General features: G+C 45.9%; 1 long non-coding RNA gene across 1 annotated transcript; it reads left to right on the top strand.

Annotated features, from left to right (window-relative positions):
• The first annotated feature begins 3,453 nt into the window (after positions 1-3,453).
• Positions 3,454-20,212, top strand: LOC115655600. The gene is made up of 3 exons (XR_004001428.1): positions 3,454-3,539; positions 13,906-13,909; positions 20,201-20,212. It is a non-coding gene; the product is annotated as an uncharacterized LOC115655600 (long non-coding RNA).
• The last annotated feature ends 255 nt before the right edge of the window (positions 20,213-20,467 follow it).

The raw sequence follows: 20,467 nt of genomic DNA, 5'->3' as shown, positions 1-20,467 counted from the left end.
CAACAAAATGGCAGATGAAATTCAATGTTGATAAACGCAAAGCAATGCACATTGGAAAATATAATCCCAACTATATATACAAAATGGTGGGGGTCTAAATTACCTTTTTCCACTGAAGAAAGAGAACTTCGAGTCATTGTGGATAGTTCTCTGAAAACATCTGCTCAGTATTCTGTGTCAGTCAAAAAATCTAATAATATTATGAACCATTAAGATATGGCTAGATAATAAGACAGTAAATATCATAATGATGCTACATATATCCATAGTATTCTGACATTTCGAATACGGCATTCAGTTCTGGTCACCCCATCAAAAAAAAAAAAGATATCTCAGAATTGGAAAATGTAGAGAAAGGCAACAAAAATGATATGGGATATGGAACAGCTTTCATGTCAGAGAAGATTGAAAAGAATGGGACTGTTCAATTTAGAAAAGAATAATTAAGAGCAGATATGACAGATGCCTATAAAATCATGACTAGTGTGGAAAAAGTGAAGAAGGAAGTGTTATTTACCCCTTCACATAACACAAGTGCTCACCCAATGAACAGGGGTGCTGGGGTGGGATCTGAGTTATTACACAGAATTCTTTCCTGGGTGCTGGCTGGTGAGTCTTGCCCGCATGCTCAGAGTTTAACTGATCGCCATATTTGGGGTTGGGAAGGAATTTTCCTCCAGGGCAGATTGGCAGAGGCCCTGGAGGTTTTTCGCTTTCCTCTGCAGCATGGGGCACAGGTCACTTCCTGGAGGATTCTCTGCACCTTGAGGTCTTTAAACCACATGTCAAGGTTCCTTCCCCACTCTGAACTTTAGAGTACAAATGTGGGGACCTGCATGGACACTTCTAAGCTTAAGCTGCCACCACCCAGAATTACAGTGTCTGGGGCACTTTCTGTCTCCCCAAAACTCTCCTCTCCCTGGGTGGCCTTGAGGGACTTCACCAATTCCCTGGAGAACACAGATCCAAACCCCTTGGATCTTAAAACAAGGAAAAATCAATCAGGTTCTTCAAAAGAAAGCTTTTAATTAAAGGAGAAAGGTAAAAATCATCTCTATAAAATCAGGATGGAAAATACTTTACAGGGTGATCAAATTCGTATAGCTCAGAGGAACCCCCTCCAGCCTTAGGTTCAAAGTTACAGCAAACAGAGGTAAAATCCTCTCAGCAAAAAAAAAAGGACATTTACAAGTTGAGAAAACAAAATAAAACTAATCCGCCTTGCCTGGCTGTTACTCACAATTTTGAAACATGAAAGACTGATTCAGAAAGATTTGGAGAGCCTGGATTGACGTCTGGTCCCTCTTAGTCCCAAGAGCGAACAACCCCCAAAACAAAGAGCACAAACAAAGACTTCCCTCCACCAAGATTTGAAAGTATCTTGTCCCCCCATTGGTCCTCTGGTCAGGTGTCAGCCAGGTTTACTGAGCTTCTTAACCCTTTACAGGTAAAAGAGACATTAACCCTTAACTATCTGTTTATGACACCACAATTTGAGGACTTCAATAACTCAGATGTAGGTTAGGGGATTGTTACCGGAGTGGGTGGGTGAGATTCTGTGGCCTGCGTTGTGCAGGAGGTTAGACTAGATGATCATAATGGTCCTTTCTGACCTTAAAGTCTATGAGTCTATAATTTGTATAGTGAGGGTGCTGAGAGCCATTGAACCAAACTGTAAACCCTGCAGATAATGGAAACCTTTTCAATCCAGGAGGTGCAGTAGCAACCCCTGCACCCATAGTTCCAGTATCTATGCCAATTTAATTAATAAGCAGCAGGTTTCAAACAAACAAAAGGAAGAATTTCTTGACACAATGGATAGTCAACCTGTGGACCTTGTTGCCAGGGAATTTTGTGAAGGCCAAAAGTATAACTGGGTTCAAAAAAAGAATTAGATACGTTCCTGGTGGATAAGCCCATCAATGGCTATTAGCCAAGAAGGTCAGGGACACAACCCCATACTCTAAGTGTCCCTAACCTCTGACTGTCAGATGCTGTGAATGAATGACAGGACATGGTTCACTCAATAATTGGCCTGTTCTGTTTGCTCCCTCTGAAGCACCTGGTACTGACCACTGCTGGCAGGACACTGGGCTAGATGGACCATTGGTCTGACCCAGCATGGCTGTGCTTATGTTCCTTTGCTTGTCCTGTTTCAGAAACCTGCACTCGCCTGCTGTGGGGAGGGGACGGGTGATGGAAACAACTCCTCTGTTGCAGCAGTTTCAGAAAACTGACGAGGCAGGGAACTCTGCTGAGCCACTTAACCTCGGATGAGCCTATCAAGGACTCCCAAGGGAGGGGTGAACTAGGGAGAAGCACTGCATTTAGCTGTTTTTTAAATCACCTGTACTCTCTGTATATTCCTACAGGAGTAAGCAAAAACAGTCGCGAGAGACTTGTGAGTAAAGCCTCCATGTGTGACATGTTTCACCATTATCACATGCCTCTAAAGAGAGTTAAACTGTCATACAGAAGGCTCGTACCTTAAGTTGGATAAATACACACACACAACCAATTTCTTTCACATAGAAGGTGCTCTGACACTACAGCGATACGTGGCAGTGCAAAATCCTAAAACAAAGAGATTGCCATAGCCGTAGCTACCAAACCTCTTATTGAGGAGTACAGCCCAAAACACGATTGATAATTTCTGCACGTGGAGAGCTGCCTATTCACACCAGGCTCACCAAGAATAGGGGCTACAACCTGACTCTCCCTAAGCTGCTCTGGTCTGCAGGGATGGGTGTTTCCTTCTTGAGCTTCATCAGTGCTCATTCTCCCTTTGAAGACAGGATGACTGTATCTCTAGGTCTCTGACACTGCTGTACTGGGAACTGCCACGATACCTGAGCTACAGCACAGATTATGTCCCTCCTGGATGAGCGACGTACTAAAGGAGCATTCGAAGACAAGTCCGTGTGGAGAAGCTAAAGGAATTCTTTGCATCAGTCTTCACTGCAGAGGATCTAAGAGAGATTCCCACACCCAAGCCATTCTTTTTAGGTGACAAATCTGAGGAACTATCCTTGATTGAGGTGTCAATAAAGGAGGTTTAGGATCAAACTAGTAGATTACTCAGTAATAAGTCACCCATACCAGATGGTATTCACCCAAGAGTTTTGAAGGAACCCAAATATGAAATTGCAGAACCGCTAACTGTGGTATGTAACCAATTGCTTAAATCAGTCTCTGTATCAGATGACTGACAGACAGCTAATGTCACGCCGATTTTTTTAAAAAGCTCTAGATGCAATTCTGGAAATTACAGGCCAGTAAGCCTAACTTCACTACCAAGCAAATTGGCTGAAACTATAGTAAAGAACAGAACAGTCAAGTGCATAGATGAATATGATATATCGGGACTTTTGTAAAGGGAATTCAATGCTTCACCAATCTATTAGAATTCTTTTGCGGGGTCAACAAGAATGTGGACAAGGATGATTCAGTGGATATAGTGTAATTGGACTTTCAGAAACACTTTAACAAGGTCCCTCACCAAAGGCTCTCAAGCAAAGTAGGCAGTCGTGGGATAAGAGGTGACGTCCTCTCATAGATCAGTAACTAGTTATAAGATAGGATAGGAATAAATGGTCAGTTTTCATGGCATAGAGAGGTAATGGCAGGCTCCCTCATGAATCTGTGCTGGGACTAGTGCTATTCAACATATTCCTAAACGATCTGGAAAAGGGGATAAACCGCGAGGTGGCAAAATTTCCAGACAATACAAAGATACTGAAGATATCAGCAGACTTTGAAGAGTTCCAAGGGGATCTCACAAAACTGGGTAACTGAGCAACAAAATGGCAGATGAAATTCAATATTGATAACTGCAAAGTAATGCACACTGGAAAATTTAATCCCAATTATACATATAATTAGCTGTTACCACTCAAGAAAGACATCTTGGAGTCATTGTGGATAGGTCTCTGAAAACATCTGCTCAATGTTCAGTGGTAGTCAAAAAAGGTAGCAATGTTAGGAACCATTAGGAAAAGGGCTAGATAATAAAACAGAAAATATCATAGCACTATATACATCCATGCTATGCCCACACCTTGAATACTGCCTGCAGTTCTGGTCACCCCATCTCAAAAAATAGATTAGATTTGGAAAAAATACAGAGAAAGGTAACAAAAAATGATTAGGTATGAGGTGAGACGAGGACTGTTCAGCTTAGGAAAGAGACGACTGAAAGGGGATATGACAGATCTATGAAATCATGAATGGTGTAGAGAACATGAATAAAGAAGATTTACTTACCCCTTCACATGACACAAGTGTGATGGGTTCAGTCACAGAGACTCCCTTGGGACTGTTATCTGATGTGCTGAAACTACCTCTGAGCCAGTTTTCTTGGTCAGTTTGGGACTCCAGAACCCTGTCTTGTTGAGCCAGACATGCTAGCCTGCTGCAACACAGACCCAGGGTCTGAATCATGCCCCCAGAGCTGCAAACTTAACTGAAAACAGCTCAGAAAGTACTCCTGTCTTCAGCACCCAGACACCCAGTTCCCAATGGGATCTAAACCTGAAATACATCTCTTTTACTCTGTATAAACTTATATAGGGTAAACTCAGAAATTGTCCACCCTCTATAATATTGAGAGAGATATGCACAGCTGTTTGCTCCCCCAGGAATTAATCACTTACTCTGGGTTTGTTAATAAACAAAAGTGATTTTGTTGAGTATAAAAAGTAGGATTTAAGTGGTTTCAAGTAATAACAGAGAGAACAAAATACGTTACCAGGCAAAATTAAACAAAACGCGCAAGTCTAAGCCTAATACATTAAGAAATTGAATACAGGTAAATCTCATCCTCAGAGATGTTCCAATAAGCTTCTTTCAGAGACTAGACTCCTTCTGAGTCTGGGCCCAATCCTTTCCCCTGGTACAGTCCTTGTTAGTTCCAGCTCAGGTGGCAATTATGGGATTTCTCATAACTGGCAGCCCCCTTTGTTCTGTTCCACCCCCTTTCATATCTTTGGCACAAGGCGGGAATCTTTTATCTCTCTGGGTTCCCATCCCTCCTTCTAAATGGAAAAGCACCAGGTTTAAGGTGGATTCCAGTACCAGGTGACATGGTTACATATCCTGTGAGACCCGAAGCCTCCATTCTTCCTGGGCTGACTCACAGGAACACAGGAAAACTTGCAAGTAAACAGCCATTTACAACCAATTGTCCTAGTCAATGGGAGCCATCAAGAGTCGAAGCCAATATTAATGACCTACACTTTGCATAACTACAGTAGGACTCCAGAGTAATAGTTCATATTTCTAGCTTCAGATACAAGAATGATACATTCATACAAATGGGATGACCACACTCAGTAGCTTATAAGTTTTGTAATGATACCTTACAAGAGACCTTTTGCATAATGCACATTCTAGTTACATTATATTCACATTCATAAGCATATTTCCATAAACATATGGAGTGCAACATCACAACAAGGACCAGGGTTCACTTAATTAAATTAACAGGCAGGAGGTTTAAAGCAAACAAAAGGAAGTTCTTCTTCACACAACACACAGTCAACCTGTAGAACTCACTGCCAGGTGATTTTGTGAAGGCCAAAAGTATAACTGGATTTAAAAAAGAATTAGCTAAGTTCATGGAGAATAGGTCCATCAATGGCTATTAGCCAAGATGATCACGGACACAACCCCAACCTCTTGGTGTCCATAAACCCATGACTGCCAGAACTTGGGAGTGGATGACAGGGAATGGATCACCTGGTAAATGGCCCTGTTCTGTTCATTCCCTCAGAAGCACCTGGCACTGACCACTGTTGGCAGGACACTGGGCTAGATGAACCTTTGGTCTGACCCAGCATGGCAGTTCTTATGTTCCTTTGCTTGCCCTGGTTTCAGAAACCTGCACCAGTCTGCTGGGGATGGGGGTTGATGGAAACAACGCCCCTGTTGCAGCGGTTTCACAAGTGTGATGAGGCAGAGAAACCTGCTGAGATACTTAATCCTGGATGAGCCTACCAAGGACTCACTCAAGGGACGGGTGAACTAGGGAGAAGCACTGCATTTAGGGTGTATTTTAAATCACCTGTACTCTCTGTCTACTCTTCACACAAGTAAGCGAAAACAGTTGTGTGAGACTTCTGAGTAAAGTCTCCATATGTGACATGCTTCACCACTATCACATGCCTCTGGAGAGAGTTAAACTGCCACCCAGATGGGCTTGTACCTTCAGTGTAATTCTGGGAGAGGGTGTGTTTAAGCTACACAGTATTGCAGAGCACTGGGCCTAGGGGCCTAGGCAGGTGGGCTTAGCGAATCCATTTCCACGAAGAGGAAGCAAAATGAGAAGTTGCAGCACAAGAAATGTGCCAGAGACGCCAAGGGTGGTGTGGCTGAGAGGACTAGTCTGCAGTGCACCCCTTCAGGCCATGCACAGTACTACAGCCACTCGCCGCCTCAGTCTGCAAAATTTGGCCACCTGCTTGGAGCAGGGTAGCCAGTGCCATAAGTTTGACACCTGTCACTAACCAGTCAAGTATCAAAAACAGCAACTCAAGCCTCACATGCCTACAGCTTTCCACAAAAATGGGTAGCGAAAGCCTTCAAAATATAAACACTTAGTTGCAGTGCTTAGGGAAGGCCTTAACTTGGCTCTGGGTTAGTCCTGTGGAGTTCCTTTGTCCTAGTCTCACCCAGCTCTGCCTCTGAACAAAAGCAGGTAAGCTTTGTTAACAGGCCTGATGGTTCCCAATTTGTCAGTATTTACTCCTGGTCTTTCTAGGTCTCTGGAGGACTGTCTTGCTGTTTGCCCCCATCTGAGTGGATTTTCCTGCAAAGAGTCTGTTCTAGTTCCAGCATTTTTTAACCTCAGAAAGCAGGTTTCCAGCATTCCAATTTTTTCTGGATTAGCAGTAAGCCTTGCCTTTTTCAGTGATTGCAACAAGGAATCCATGTGACTGCCAAAATGTACTAAAACTAACCCTATCATGTAAATAGGCTGCTACAAACTCACTATAGTGGTGTAAGATTTGGTCCCTAAGCCTCTGGAATCTGGACAGGGACCAGTGCAGTCCAACGGGCATAGTCATAAATTGAAAAAGCCCAAGATGTGTGGCAAATGCTGTCTTTTCTTTGGAATCAGAAGCCAGGAGTATCTGCCAGTAACCTTTTATTAAGTCAAGGGTGATTATGTATTTAGTCTTTTCAAGGTGTGCAAGGAATTTGTTGACACATGGCATGAGGTAGCCATCAAATTGTGATACTGAATTAAGCTTCATGAAGTCCATGCAAATCTGAGTGATCCCATCGGATTTGGAAATCTGAACCCCTGGGCTACACCACTGGGTTGTGGACTCTCCTGTGATGCAAAGGTCTAACAAGACATGTGTCATACTATCTTTCCCCAATCTGAACGTTAGAGTCCAAAAGTTGGGGTACCAGCATGAATTCCTCTAAGCTTAATTACCTGCTTAGATCTGATAAGCTGCCACCAATCAGGAATTCCAGTGCCTGATACACTCTGGTCCCCCCAAAACCTTCCCTGGGGACCCCCAAGACCCAGACCCCCTGGATCTTAACACAAGGAAAGTAAACTCTTTCCCTCACCCGTGCCTCTCCTAGGATTTCCCTCCCTGGGTTACCCTGGAAGACTACCGTGATTCAAACTCCTTGAATCTTAAAACAGAGAGGAATTTCCCTTCCCCCCGCCTCTCCTTTCTCCCTCACCCAGAGGCAATACAGATTCAAGCTCTGTGAATCTAAAACAAAGGGATTCCCCCTTCTCCCCTCCCTTCCCCTTCCCTGTAAAGTACATACTCAGTTCCCTTGAGCCTCAACAAGGGGAAAAAATCAAACAGGTCTTAAAAACAAAACTTTTAATTAAAAAAAGAAGAAAGAAAAAGGTAAAAGTTATCTCTATAATTTAGATGGTAAAAGTTACAGGGTCTGTCAGCTTATAGAAACTGGAGAAAAAGCCTCCTCCAGCAGAAATGCAATTTAAAATACTTCCAGCAAACTACACATTTAGAAATACAGAAAACAATCAAAAGACTATAACCGCCTTCTTTACTAAATACTCATTATTCTGAATATATATGAGGCTGTAGCAGGGAGATTGGCAAGAAACCTGGTTGCACGTCTAGTCCCTTCCAGGACCCAGAGAGAACAAAGCAAAACCCAACAAACACAAACAAAGGCTTCCCTCCACGGAGATTTCAAAGTATCTTGTTTCCTGATTGGTCCTCTGGTCAGGTGTTTGGTTCCCTGTTTGTTAACCCTTTACAGGTAAAAGAGACATTAACCCTTAATTATCTGTTTATGACACGCCCCCCAAATCGCAGACAGTGGGGAACCTCACTGGCGGTGATTTTTTCCTAGAACTTTAGAATAAACAGATTGATAGAACACATGCACCTTTACATATACTACTAAGTATGTAAACTACAAGACTTTCTACATTTGAAGGACCAACTTTAACCAGTGGATTCTGGGGAACTTTCATGAGAGAGTGCATTAGCTACTTTGTTAGAAGCTCCTGAAATGTGTTGAATTTCAAAATCAAAATCTTGGAGAGCTAAACTCCATCGAAGCAGTTTTTTGTTGTTTCCCTTGGCAGTATGAAGCCACTTTAGTGCAGCATGGTCTGTTTGTAGCTGGAACCGCCGTCCCCAAACATATGGGTGTAGCTTTTCCAGGGCGTACACAATGGCGTAGCATTCCTTTTCACTGACTGACCAGTGACTTTCCCTCTCAGACAGTTTTTTGCTGAGAAACACGTCAGGATGGAAGTTGTAATCCGGTCCTTCCTGCATGAGAACTGTTCCTATACCACGCTCAGATGCATCTGTGGTTACTAGGAATGGTTTGTCAAAGTCCGGGGCCCTTAGCACAGGGTCAGACATGAGCGCCCCCTTAAGCTGGGTAAAGGCCTTCTGACACTCATTAGTCCACTTAACTGCATTTGGCTGGGTCTTTTTGGTCAGGTCGGTCAGTGGGGCAGCGATTTGGCGGTAGTGTGGTACAAATCGCCTGTAATACCCGGCCAAGCCTAAGAAGGATTGGACCTGTTTCTTGGACTTTGGGACAGGCCACTTTTGGATAGCATCCACCTTGGCCTGTGGGGGGTTTTATGGTTCCTCGACCCACCTGGTGTCCCAGGTAAGTCACTCTGTTTTGGCCTATTTGACACTTTTTGGCCTTAACAGTTTGTCCTGCCTGCCTGATGCGCTCAAAGACTTTTTCCAAGTGTTCTAGGTGTTCGAGCCTGGAGTCAGAAAAAATGGCCACATCATCGAGGTAGGCAACTGCATATTCTCCCAATCCTGCTAGTAGACCATCTACCAGCCTTTGGAAGGTGGCGGGTGCATTTCGCAGCCCGAAAGGAAGTACATTAAATTCATACACCCCTGCATGGGTGATGAATGCTGACCTTTCCTTGGCAGGTTCATCTAGCGGTACTTGCCAGTACCCCTTGGTTAAGTCTATTGTAGATATGAATTGGGCATTTCCCAACTTCTCCAATAGCTCATTGGTGCGTGGCATTGGGTAGTTGTCTGGGCGAGTTACCACATTTAGCTTACGGTAGTCCACGCAAAAGCATATTTCCCCATCTAGTTTGGGTACCAGAACCACTGGAGATGCCCATGCACTGGTAGATGAGCGTATTATACCCATCTGTAGCATGTTCTGCATCTCTCGTTCTATAGCAGCTTGGGCGTGAGGAGACACTCGGTAGGGTGGGGCATTACCTATGTCAATGGAGTGGTATGTCCGTTCAGTCCGTCCTGGGGTGGCTGAGAACAATGGGGCGAAGCTAGTGCACAGCTCCTTGATTTGCTGCCGCTGCAGATGTTCCAGGGTGGTGGAGAGGTTCACCTCTTCCATGCCACCGTCACTTTTTCCTTCGTAGTAGACACCTTCAGGCGACTCAGCATCATCTCCTCCCTGGGCTGTAAACTGGCAAACCTGTAAGTCTCTGGAATAAAAGGGCTTGAGAGAATTAACATAGTAAACTTTGGGCTTTAGGGAGGAATTGGGAAATGCTATGAGGTAGTTAACAGCTCCCAGGCACTCTTGGACCGTGAATGGCCCTTCCCATGATGCTTCCATCTTGTGGGCCTGTTGCGCCTTCAAGACCATAAGCTGGTCTCCTACCTTGAAGGAACGCTTCCTGGTATGTTTATCATACCAGGCCTTTTGCTCTTCCTGAGCATCCTTTAGGTTTTCTTTAGCAAGGGCTAAAGAGTGTCAGAGGGTGTTTTGTAGGTTGCTTACGAAGTCTAGAATGTTAGTTCCTGGAGAAGGCGTAAACTCCTCCCATTGCTGTTTCACCAACTGTAATGGCCCTTTAACTTCGTGACCATACACAAGTTCAAACGGTAAAAACCCTAAACTAGGACGTGGTACAGCCCTGTAGGCAAAAAGCAACTGCTGCAACACTAGGTCCCAGTCATTGGAGTGTTCATTGACGAATGTATGTATCATGGCCTCCAAAGTTCCATTGAACCTTTCAACCAGGCCATTTGTTTGATGGTGGTAAGGGGTGGCAACCAAGTGATTCACCCCATGAGTTTCCCACAGTTCTTTCACGGTTCCTTCCAGGAAATTAGATCCTGAATCTGTAAGGGCCAACCTACCCTGGCAAAAATATCTGTTAGGGCCTGGCACAGAGCTTTAGCCCTGGTGTTGCCGAGGGCTACTGCTTCCGGCCATCGGGTAGCAAAGTCCACAAAAGTCAGTATGTACTGTTTTCCTCTGGGGGTCTTTTTTGAAAAAGGACCCAGAATATCCACAGCTACTCGCTGAAATGGGACCTCAGTTATGGGGAGTGGCTGGAGAGGGGCCTTGACCTGGTGTTGGCACACCTCTTTGGCACACCTCACAAGACCGGACATACTTGGTAATGTCCTTGCCCATCCCCTCCCAGTGGAAGGACTTCCCCAACCAGTCTTTGGTTCTGTTCACCCCAACATGGCCACTGGGATGATCATGGGCTAAGCTTAAGAGCTTTTCCTGGTACTTAGTTGGAACCACCAATTGTTTTTGCGGATGCCAGTCTTCCTGGTGTCCACCAGAAAGAGTCTCCTTGTATAAAAGTCCTTGTTCTACAACAAACCGGGATCGATTAGAAGAGCTGAGAGGCGGTGGGGTGCTCCGTGTCGCCGCCCAAGCTTTCTGAAGGCTGTCATCTGCTTCCTGCTCAGTCTGGAACAGTTCCCTTGAAGCTGGAGACACCAGTTCTTCCTTAGACTGTGGACTTGGGCTTGGTCCCTCTGGAAGCGATGTAGGTGATGGGGTTGTTTTCGTTGCTGGTGAACCGCTCTCCGCTGGTGCACCAGGTGGTATTTCAGGCTCAGGCTGAGCCTCTTGGGTATGGTTGTCTGCTGCTTCTGCCAGTTTAGGCTCACTGGCGCCCTCTGGCTTTGGGGTTGAAGATTGGTTTGCAATTGCTGGCACTGGTGCTGGTTGCTTTTCCAGTTCTGGGTCTGGGATTGGAGTCACTGTGGCTGTTTCAGTCTTTGGCAGGGGATCCGGGTCCACTACATCTGTCTGGGTCTCTGGTAACACAGATGGGGCCTCTGTGGACGGCTCAGGAACAGGAATGGGTCTGGAAGCTTGCCTGGTTTGGCTGCGGGTAACCATTCCCACTCTTTTGGCCCGCTTCACCTGGTTGGCCAAGGCTTCCCCCAACAGCATGGGGATGGGATAATTGTCATAGACTGCAAAAGTCCACATTCCTGACCAGCCTTTGTACTGGACAGGTAGTTTAGCTGTAGGCAAGTCTATGGCTTTTGACATGAAGGGGTAAATTGTCACTTGGGCCTTTGGGTTGATGAATTTGGGGTCCACCAAGGATTGGTGGATAGCTGACACTTGTGCCCCCGTGTCTCTCCACGCGGTAACCTTCTTTCCGCCCACTCTCAAATTTTCCCTTTGCCCCAAGGGTATTTGAGAGGTATCTGGGCCTGGGGATCTTTGGTGTGATGGTAGTGTAATGAACTGCACTCGGTTGGGGTTCTTGGAGCAGTTGGCCTTTATATGTCCCAGTTCATTACATTTAAAGCATCGTCCAGTTGACTGGTCACTGGGGCGAGGTGGGTTACTGGAGACTGGTGAGGTGGGAGAATAGGGTGTCTGTGGCTTTCCTTGGGTTGCAGGTGGAGTCTTGGGCTGCCCTCAGTTATAGGGTTTATTGTCGGTGTGCCCCCTGGGGTATTCGCTCCCCTTGACAGTAGCTTTTTTCTTTTCCACCACTTCCATCTATTTGGCTCCAATCTCCCCCGCCTCCGTTACTGTTTTAGGTTTCCCATCTAGGATGTACCTCTCTATTTCCTCAGGAACACCATCTAAGAACTGCTCCATTTGTATCAGGAGGTGCAGCTCGTCCAGATTGTTAACGTTTGTTCCTGAGGCCCCATAAATCTTGGCAATGTGGTAGGCGTGTCGGGGGAATGACACACCTGGGTTCCATTTTAGGGCTCTGAACCGTCGAAGGGCATGCTCAGGTGTTATCCCCATTCTGTATCTGGCCTTGATTTGAAAAAGTTTATAATCGTTCATGTTCTCCTTAGGCATTTCAGCCGCCACCTCTGCTAAGGGTTCACTGAGCAGTGGCCTCAGCTCTATCATGTACTGGTCTTCAGAGATGTGGTATCCATGACAGGTCCTTTCAAAATTTTCTAAGAAGGCTTCAGTGTCATCACCTGTCTTGTAAGTGGGAAATTTTTGAGGATGTGGAACAACAACTGGTGAAGTGTTGTTAGGATTGGCTGTGATCTGTTGCTTAGCCTGTTCTAATTCCATGGCCTCCTGGTGTGCCTCCCTTTGGAGCTCCATTTTACTTCTGTGGTCCGTGTCTTTGGCTGCTTGTTCTCTTTTGTAGGCTTCCTCATTGATTTTTTCTTCTCTTTCTTTCAGCTCCACCTCTTTTTCTCTTATTTCTATTTCTTTTTGTTTTCTTTCCATGTCTCGCTTGTGGTCGGCATCTCTGAGGTTTTCCTCTGCATCCAGTCTTGCCAGTTCCTGTTTCAGGTCCTTGGTAGTCATAGTTCCTGCTTTCTTGTGTTGGGGTGCCCTCTGGTGTGTTAACTATCTGTTTATGACAACATGTATCTCCTGCTTCATGGGTTTTGTGGAGCTGCTCAGGATCGCACAAAATCACGTTTCAGTTTTACCTTTGAGCTGGTTTGGATTGGGTGTATGTAAACTAAAGTCTTTATAATAATTTAATTTTAAAAGACTGTTTTCAGAAGTCTAAATTTTAACTGTAAAGAACAGGATGGACTTTTTGAAAATAGAATTTCATTTCTGGCAGAATTTTAATAAAATTGAAGGAATAGTGCAGAAAACAGGCTGAATAAAAAGAAGAATTAAAACTCTAACCTTAAAGATGTTCTGAGCATCTCCCACCACAATGACAAAGGAAATATAATTGTAGAGAAAGAATTATAACTCTAATGCATATATGCCTTAACAAACGACATAGTCAAAAGTTGGAGAAACTTCTAAGGAACACCTGGGAAGGTACTGAGCCAATGAAAAGGTGACAGCAACCAACTTTGAATCTAAAAGAACTTGAAAGAGATGCATTTTCCTGTAATTGAATGGAAACAGGAAGAAGAGTCTAACTCCAAAGTAAGCATCTCCTAAACCCTCCACACGCATCCTTTCTGCTCCCTGCTTTACACAGCAAGCACTTCACAACTCATTTGAAAGTCTTACCGCTAATTCCACGCCAGTGATTCGGGCCTTGTATCTATGAAAGGAGCGTCCCTGTGGCCTGCTCAACTATCTCAGTGTGGACCTTTCCCAGCTGCTGACCAGAAGTTGGCTCTGCTCCAGCCTGCTCAACTGTCTTGGTGTGGACGCTGCCCACAAGCTGGCTAGAAACTGAGTTTCTGCAGCCTGCTGCCTGAGTCTGCTATTTCTGAGGGAAGTGGGGCGCAGAGGTGCTGTCCTTCAGACTTGCCTCAGAAAGTCAAAATAGATGGGTTTCAGTTTTTTTTAGTTGAGCAGTTCTGAGGAAAAAAACTTCCGAGCCAATGAGATGACTGAAGAAAGTTAGTTAAAAATCTGTTAAAAATCCTGTGAAAGCTCTAGAGTCTATAAGGGCCGTGCAGGGGGGGAAGTGTGGCAATTTGCCCCAGGATCCGCAGGGGCCTCCAAGAGACCAGCTGAGGCTCCCACCCTGGCCCAACCCTGCCTTCACCCCTCTCCCGGAGCCTCAGTGCATCCAGGAGTGTCCCTGAACAGCTGCAGCATGTCTCCAGCGGGGTCTGAGCTCCCAGCCCTGCCCCCTTACCACATGGCTCTGAGTGGGAAGGAGCTCAGGCCCCACCGGAGGCAAGCTGCAGCTGTTCAGGGACATTCTAGGATGCGACATGCTGAGGCTCCAGGTGAGGAAGGAGCCGGAGGTAAGAGGCTGGGGCCGGGGTCAGGGGGGTTGGATAAGGGGCAGGTAGTCCTGGGGACAGGGAGGGGGCAGAGGTTGGGGGTTGTGGTCAGGGGACAGGGAACGGCGGGGTTGGATTGTGGGCATTCCATAGGTCTGTCAGGACTCAGCGGGGGGAGTGGATAGGGGTCGGGGCAGTCAGGAGACAGGGAGCAGGGGTGGGGTCCCAGGGTGTTGGTGGGGAGGGGTCTCTGGGGGATGATGAGGGGGCAAAGAGCAGGATGGGTCAGGGATTCTGAGGAGGGTGAGCAGTTGGAGGGCAGGAAGTGGGTGGGGGTCAGATAGGGGGCAGGGCTAGGCTGTCTGGGAGGCACAGCCTTCCCTACTCTAAAGCTCATTCAGCAGTTTGAGGCTTGCAGAAGAGCCAAGCTGTTAGCTTTTCCATTAGGGCTACCATCCCTTTCACTTCTCAAATGTCAAATTATAGTCTATATTTAATTTTAGTGCCATAGGGAGATTCATGTCAGGGAAGGGTAGCTTCATTTAAAATTAGCCAATGGGGGAGAGATCACATGAGAAGAGCAATATCCTACACCATCTACCTCCTTCCCAACCCTACCAAGGGAGACCCCCATCCCCTGCATTCCCTGAGGCTTCAAAGGGGTTAATTCAGTGGTTCTCAAACTTTTGTCCTGGTGACCCCTTTCACATAGCAAACCTCTGAGTGTGACACCGCCCCCTTATAAATTGAAAACACTTTTTTATATATTTAACACTATTATAAATGCTGGAGGCAAAGCGGGGTTTGAGGTGGAGGATGACAGCTCGCGACCCCCAGTAATAACCTCGTGACCCCCTGAGAGGTCCCGACCCCCAGTTTGAGAACCCCTGGGTTAGTTTAATTTTAGCACCCTGTGTCCATTCACATGCATGTGCTATTTTGAGCATTTCAGTTTTCACAACATAGACTCATCTCAGATTCTGGAACACGCTCAAATGCTTAGTTCGTGGAGTATGTACACAAACTATACTAAAGACAAACCCCCAGTTTGTGAGGGACCCCATGGAGCCAGTCTCTAGGAAACAGATAAATGCATGGAGGTTAAGTCCATTAATGGCTATTAGCCATGATGGGTAATGAATGGTGTCCCTAGCCTCTGTTTGTCAGAGGGTGGAGATGGATGGCAGAATAGAGATCACTTGATCATTACCTGTTAGGTTTACTCCCTCTGGGGCACTTGGCATTGGCCATTGTCGGTAAACAGGATTATGGGCTGGATGGACCTTTGTTTGACCCAGTATGGCTGTTCTTATGTTCTAACCTAAATGAACCCAAAGTTATGGAGACAGATATGAGTCAAGGAAGCCAGCAGAGTATCAGAAACCTGGAAAAATTTCTGACTGGATGGGCTCAGGGGTTTGGTCACAAGCTGAGGTGGTTCAAAAGTTTTAGATTTTTTTTAAGCAGAATTTTTTTTATTGTTTCTTTAAACAATCAAACACAGCAAGCAGCAAACGTTTGGCCACACACTTCTGAAACCCCAAACCATATTCAGATTTTGGCAGACTAATTTCAGCTTTTCAATTAAAAAAAACCACAAAACAAATTTTGAAGGAAAGCAGACATTGTCCGTGATTTTTTTCTGCTTTTTAAAAACCCCTAGTTTTCGATCCAAAAAAAGTTTTGACAGAAAATATTTGTCCAACCCTTTTACTGAGCATTAGTGCCTTTTAGCACTAGCTGATGCTGAGAACCAGTGATACCTTGTAAAGAAGTTTTCTTTAAACTGGGTTTGTGCTGAGATGCGGAAGGTTTATTTTTCCCAGGGCCGCCCGTGGTGGGGGAGCAAGTAGGGCAATTTGCCCAGGCTCCACAGGGGCCCCCACAAGAATATGGTATTGCAATTTTTTTCATGGAAGGGGCCCCCGAAATTGCTTTGCCCCAGGCCCCCTGAATCCTCTGAGCGGCCCTGGAGTCTATTGCATATGCCGCTTGGAAGCAGAGAATTCTGTGGAACTCTTCCCAGGTGACAGCCCTAAGCTGTTGCTCACAGCAAAGATATGGTCTGCCCCCTGTTCACAAGGAGATGGGGAACACCCTATGGTAAAGAATCTCTGACCCAGAGAATCTCAAGTAAGAATAGAAAGTGTATGTTACATCTGTATTTGGCACTGGTGTAACTGGTGCTGGAATACTATGTCCAATTCCAGGGCTCTAAATGCCCTGCTGTAGAAGAATTACTTCTAGGCGAGTTGTCTAGCCTGTATTATAATATAGGAGGTCAAACCAGAATCACAAAGGCCCCTTCTGGCCATGGAATCTATGAATCTGTGCCATGGGAGGCAGAGGTGTGTGAGAAAAAGTGAATCATTCAAGAACAATAGACAGAATGGGAATAAAGGCATTGCAGCTACAGGACACCAAGAAACCTCTGGAAATCAGCCACACCAAGGAATGGGAACTGAGTTACTGCAGAGAATTCCTTCTTAGGTGCTGGCTGGTGACTCTTGCCCACATGCTCAGGGTTTAGCTGATCGCCATATTTGGGGTCGGGAAGGAATTTTCCTCCAGGGCGGATTGGCAGGGACCCTGGAGGTTTTTTGCCTTCCCCTGCAGCGTGGGGCACGGGTCGCTTGCTGGTGGTTTCTCTGCAGCTTGAGGTCTTCAAATCAATTTTGAGGATTTCAATAACTCGGTCCTGGGATAGGGGTTGTTATAAAATTGGATGGGTGGGGTTCTGTGGCCTGCCTTGTGCAGGAGGTCAGACTAGATGATCAGATTGGTCCCTTCTGACCTATGAGTCTATGAGTCTATGAGTACAAGGATGTTCAGAAAAGAGGCAGAACAAAGATGACGGGATAGACATGAAAGCAAATGGAATGGTTCAGAGACAGAAAAACATGATTAGAGTATGAGTGAAAGCATTTTCCTGAATAATGGATATCATATTCAGATATTATGATGATGATGACAAATGTAGTGGAGAGAGAGAGCCTGGAACACTGGGCATGGTGCAAGACGGAAGGCCTGAACCAAAGGCTGTGAACCAGAGCAGGCCTGGTCTTGCCACAATTACACCAAACTAGATATTTACATCAATATTTTTCAGAAGGCTAGTACAGATACACCTCAATATAGTAGAGGATCAGGTGGTCTGACAGAACAATGAAGAAGGATGTTTTGTCCAAAATATCAGGAACAAACAGATGTCATGAAATACATAAGTTGTTTATCCCAGTTATCTGTCTCAGTCTACAAATGTTGGAGTACCTCACCTTGACCTTGTGTGCGGCCTGGGGGACAGGAGAAAGTCCCGCTGCTGACTGAACCACTCCTTTCCTCTGGACACTCATGTGTTTGTGAATCTGTAAGCACAGAGCCAGAGTGCTAGGACTGTGCTTTCAGGGTGATAAACCTGGCCACGGGCCTTTGTCACCAAACAGTGCCTGAGGTCTTTCTTTATGAGCAACATGCTGCACTACCAGCTAATACTAGTGACATTGATGCTTCATGAACAGAAACGTGGAGCAGTCTGAATAGCGTTACCGAGGCAATGGCATTCCAGTCTTCAGCACTTAACAACAACAGAGTACAGTTAAACAGAGACGGGGGTTGTGCAGCACCCACAACAATTCACATGGACACAGTATATTTTATGGTTATAATGACATATATCATGGGGTCTACTCACTGAAGTGTGCCTCCATTTGGCTATGTGTAGGAATTAGCCAGTGCTTACTTTGTGCCAGGGCTTGCCAGGGCTGAGCTCTGACAGGTCTAGGCTTGGCAGTTCATAGCCCTGGCACCTTTGGCCTTGCTGTGTCAGTTATAAAAGTAAAAAAATTGCTTGAACCCTGGCACCTATATCATTACAACTTAAGCATTGCAATTAGCTCTCACCTTGTCTGGCACTGCCTTCTGTCAGTTGCTCATGCTTTGGATCCCATCCCCCTCCATCTCTCTGACTCGGGTACTCCCTCATTGTGACTCCGCCCTCCAAGTAGGTCTCTATATTGTTCTCCTCTTCCAGCATGACAAAATCCCACCAGATAAGCTGTCCCTATGCCATCTCGGGCAGTCTTCCGTTCCAACTCCAGGTCCTGTGCCACTTTGCCAGTGGCTGGTAGGGGAACCCAAGGCCTGCCTGCTAAACCAAGTTCCAGCTTCCGGACCCAATGACTAGCAAGCCAGGTCTGATCAGGCTGATCTCCAGTTATTGTTTCCTTGTGAAGGGCTGGCGCTTCCATTTAGGCGACCTAGGCGGTGGCCTAGGGCACCAGGATTTGGGAGGGTGGCAGACTGCTCCGGTGGACCTCCCACAGGCGTGCCTGCGGAGGGTCCGCTGGTCCAGCGGCTCCAGTGAAGCATCCGCAGGCACGCGTGCAGGGAGGTCCACCGGAGCCACGGGACCAGTGAGCCGGCCTTGCACCTAGGGCGCCAAAAACCCTGGCGTCGCTCCTGTCCTTGTGCGCCTTCCTACCCCATTGCCTATTTCTGAGTTTACCACCAGAGTTTCCTCCATGTCCTGTAGCTACTTCACTGCTCTAGATCTCGTCAGACTCCCCAGTCCAAGGCAGGACCCAGGGATTACTGTCCCCACCCCAGTTTTCCTCCTTGGACCTGCCAACTCCCTTTCCCTCTAGGGAGTGACTGCAGATCTCCTCCCTGCAGCCTATTTGTGCTTTCACTGGTTTTACACTCCTAGGCCAGCTCCTCTCCCAGCTGCCTGCCATTGGGTCCTATCACTTCCTGGTTCCCCTCCAGGTGCAGCATCTAAGGTTAATAGGCCTCTCCTAGTCCATAGATCCCTGCTCAGAGCTCATGTGGGGTGGCCAATTAATTGAAAATGCCTATTAATCAACAGTGGAACATTTCACAGGAGCATGTCAGTTGTGATATCTTTGCCTAGCTCCCTGCCAATTCACCCACCCACCTGGCTCCTCGGCGACCTGACTGGCAAGGAGCTTGGCAGCCAGGGTTTCCAGCTCCTTGTCAGTCCACTTGGAGAATTGCTGCAGTGCCAGGGCTCTTAGGGCATGACTCCATGGAAACCAGGCTCCCAGATTGCCTGGCTCCCCAGCATCTACTGAGCAGCCCGCAAGCCAGGGGAGCATATTTCATGTCAGAAATACTAAAATGTTTCCATTGCAGGAATATTTTCGTGTTTCCAAAATGAAAAATTGTGTAATTTTATGTCTATGAATTTTGCCAAACTTTTGCCTTTTTGTACCAATTCAGGATGAGAAAATTTCCCCAAACCTTGAAATTTTTCACAAAAGTGAAATTCACTTTCCTATCCATCTTTAGTTACAGTTAATTTAATGTTATAGTTCCTGGTATATAATAAACAAAGCTATAAATGCTAGAGCAGGGGACACAGCTTACCTCTAGCGAAGTCTGCTTGATTACAGAGTTAAATGTATTAGAATGTTTATAACATTCCAATGAGAATGGTCTGTATAAAGATGAAATTAAGATTATACAACAATGGTATAATACCATATGTTATAATATGGATATTCTACAAGGCTTGGGTTGCATTCACTTTTTTTCCTTTTAACTTGCTAATTATATACGAATGCACCCCTCTCCTTCTGAGAACTGGCACACCCCTGGAGAGTAAGAAGACCCCAAGGTCTCACCAATAGCAGAAACCAAACAAAGTAGGGGAATGGACAGAATCATAGATTTTAAGGAAAGAAGGATCCATGCCTGACTCCCAACTATTGCTCCCACTATTTGGCGGATTTCATGTCACCAGGGTGAAATGTCACACAAGGAGCTCCACAAACCTGGCAGCTACCAGGACATGGAGGATGACTGATGAGGCAAAGCAAAGGGGAGGATTGGTTTTCAAGGAGAGATTTGCTGGAGCAGAGAAGGCTCTTGGTGAATGAAGACAGGGAGGGAAAGTCCCTCCACGTACAGAGGCAGCGGAGTACATGACTTGATACTGAGTGATGGAAGGAGAAAAGAAGAGAGAGGAGAAAGAAGCACACAGATTGCGAGCATCTAATGCTGTCTCCTAAGGATGATGTATATGTGACGCCTGTAGGTGTAAAGATCCCTAGCATAGGGTGTCTGATCAACAGGCTAAAGAT

Source organism: Gopherus evgoodei, chromosome 7, assembly GCF_007399415.2.
Source record: "Gopherus evgoodei ecotype Sinaloan lineage chromosome 7, rGopEvg1_v1.p, whole genome shotgun sequence".
Classification (NCBI taxonomy): Eukaryota; Metazoa; Chordata; order Testudines; family Testudinidae; genus Gopherus; species Gopherus evgoodei.
This window is presented reverse-complemented; position numbering and strand designations above follow the sequence as displayed.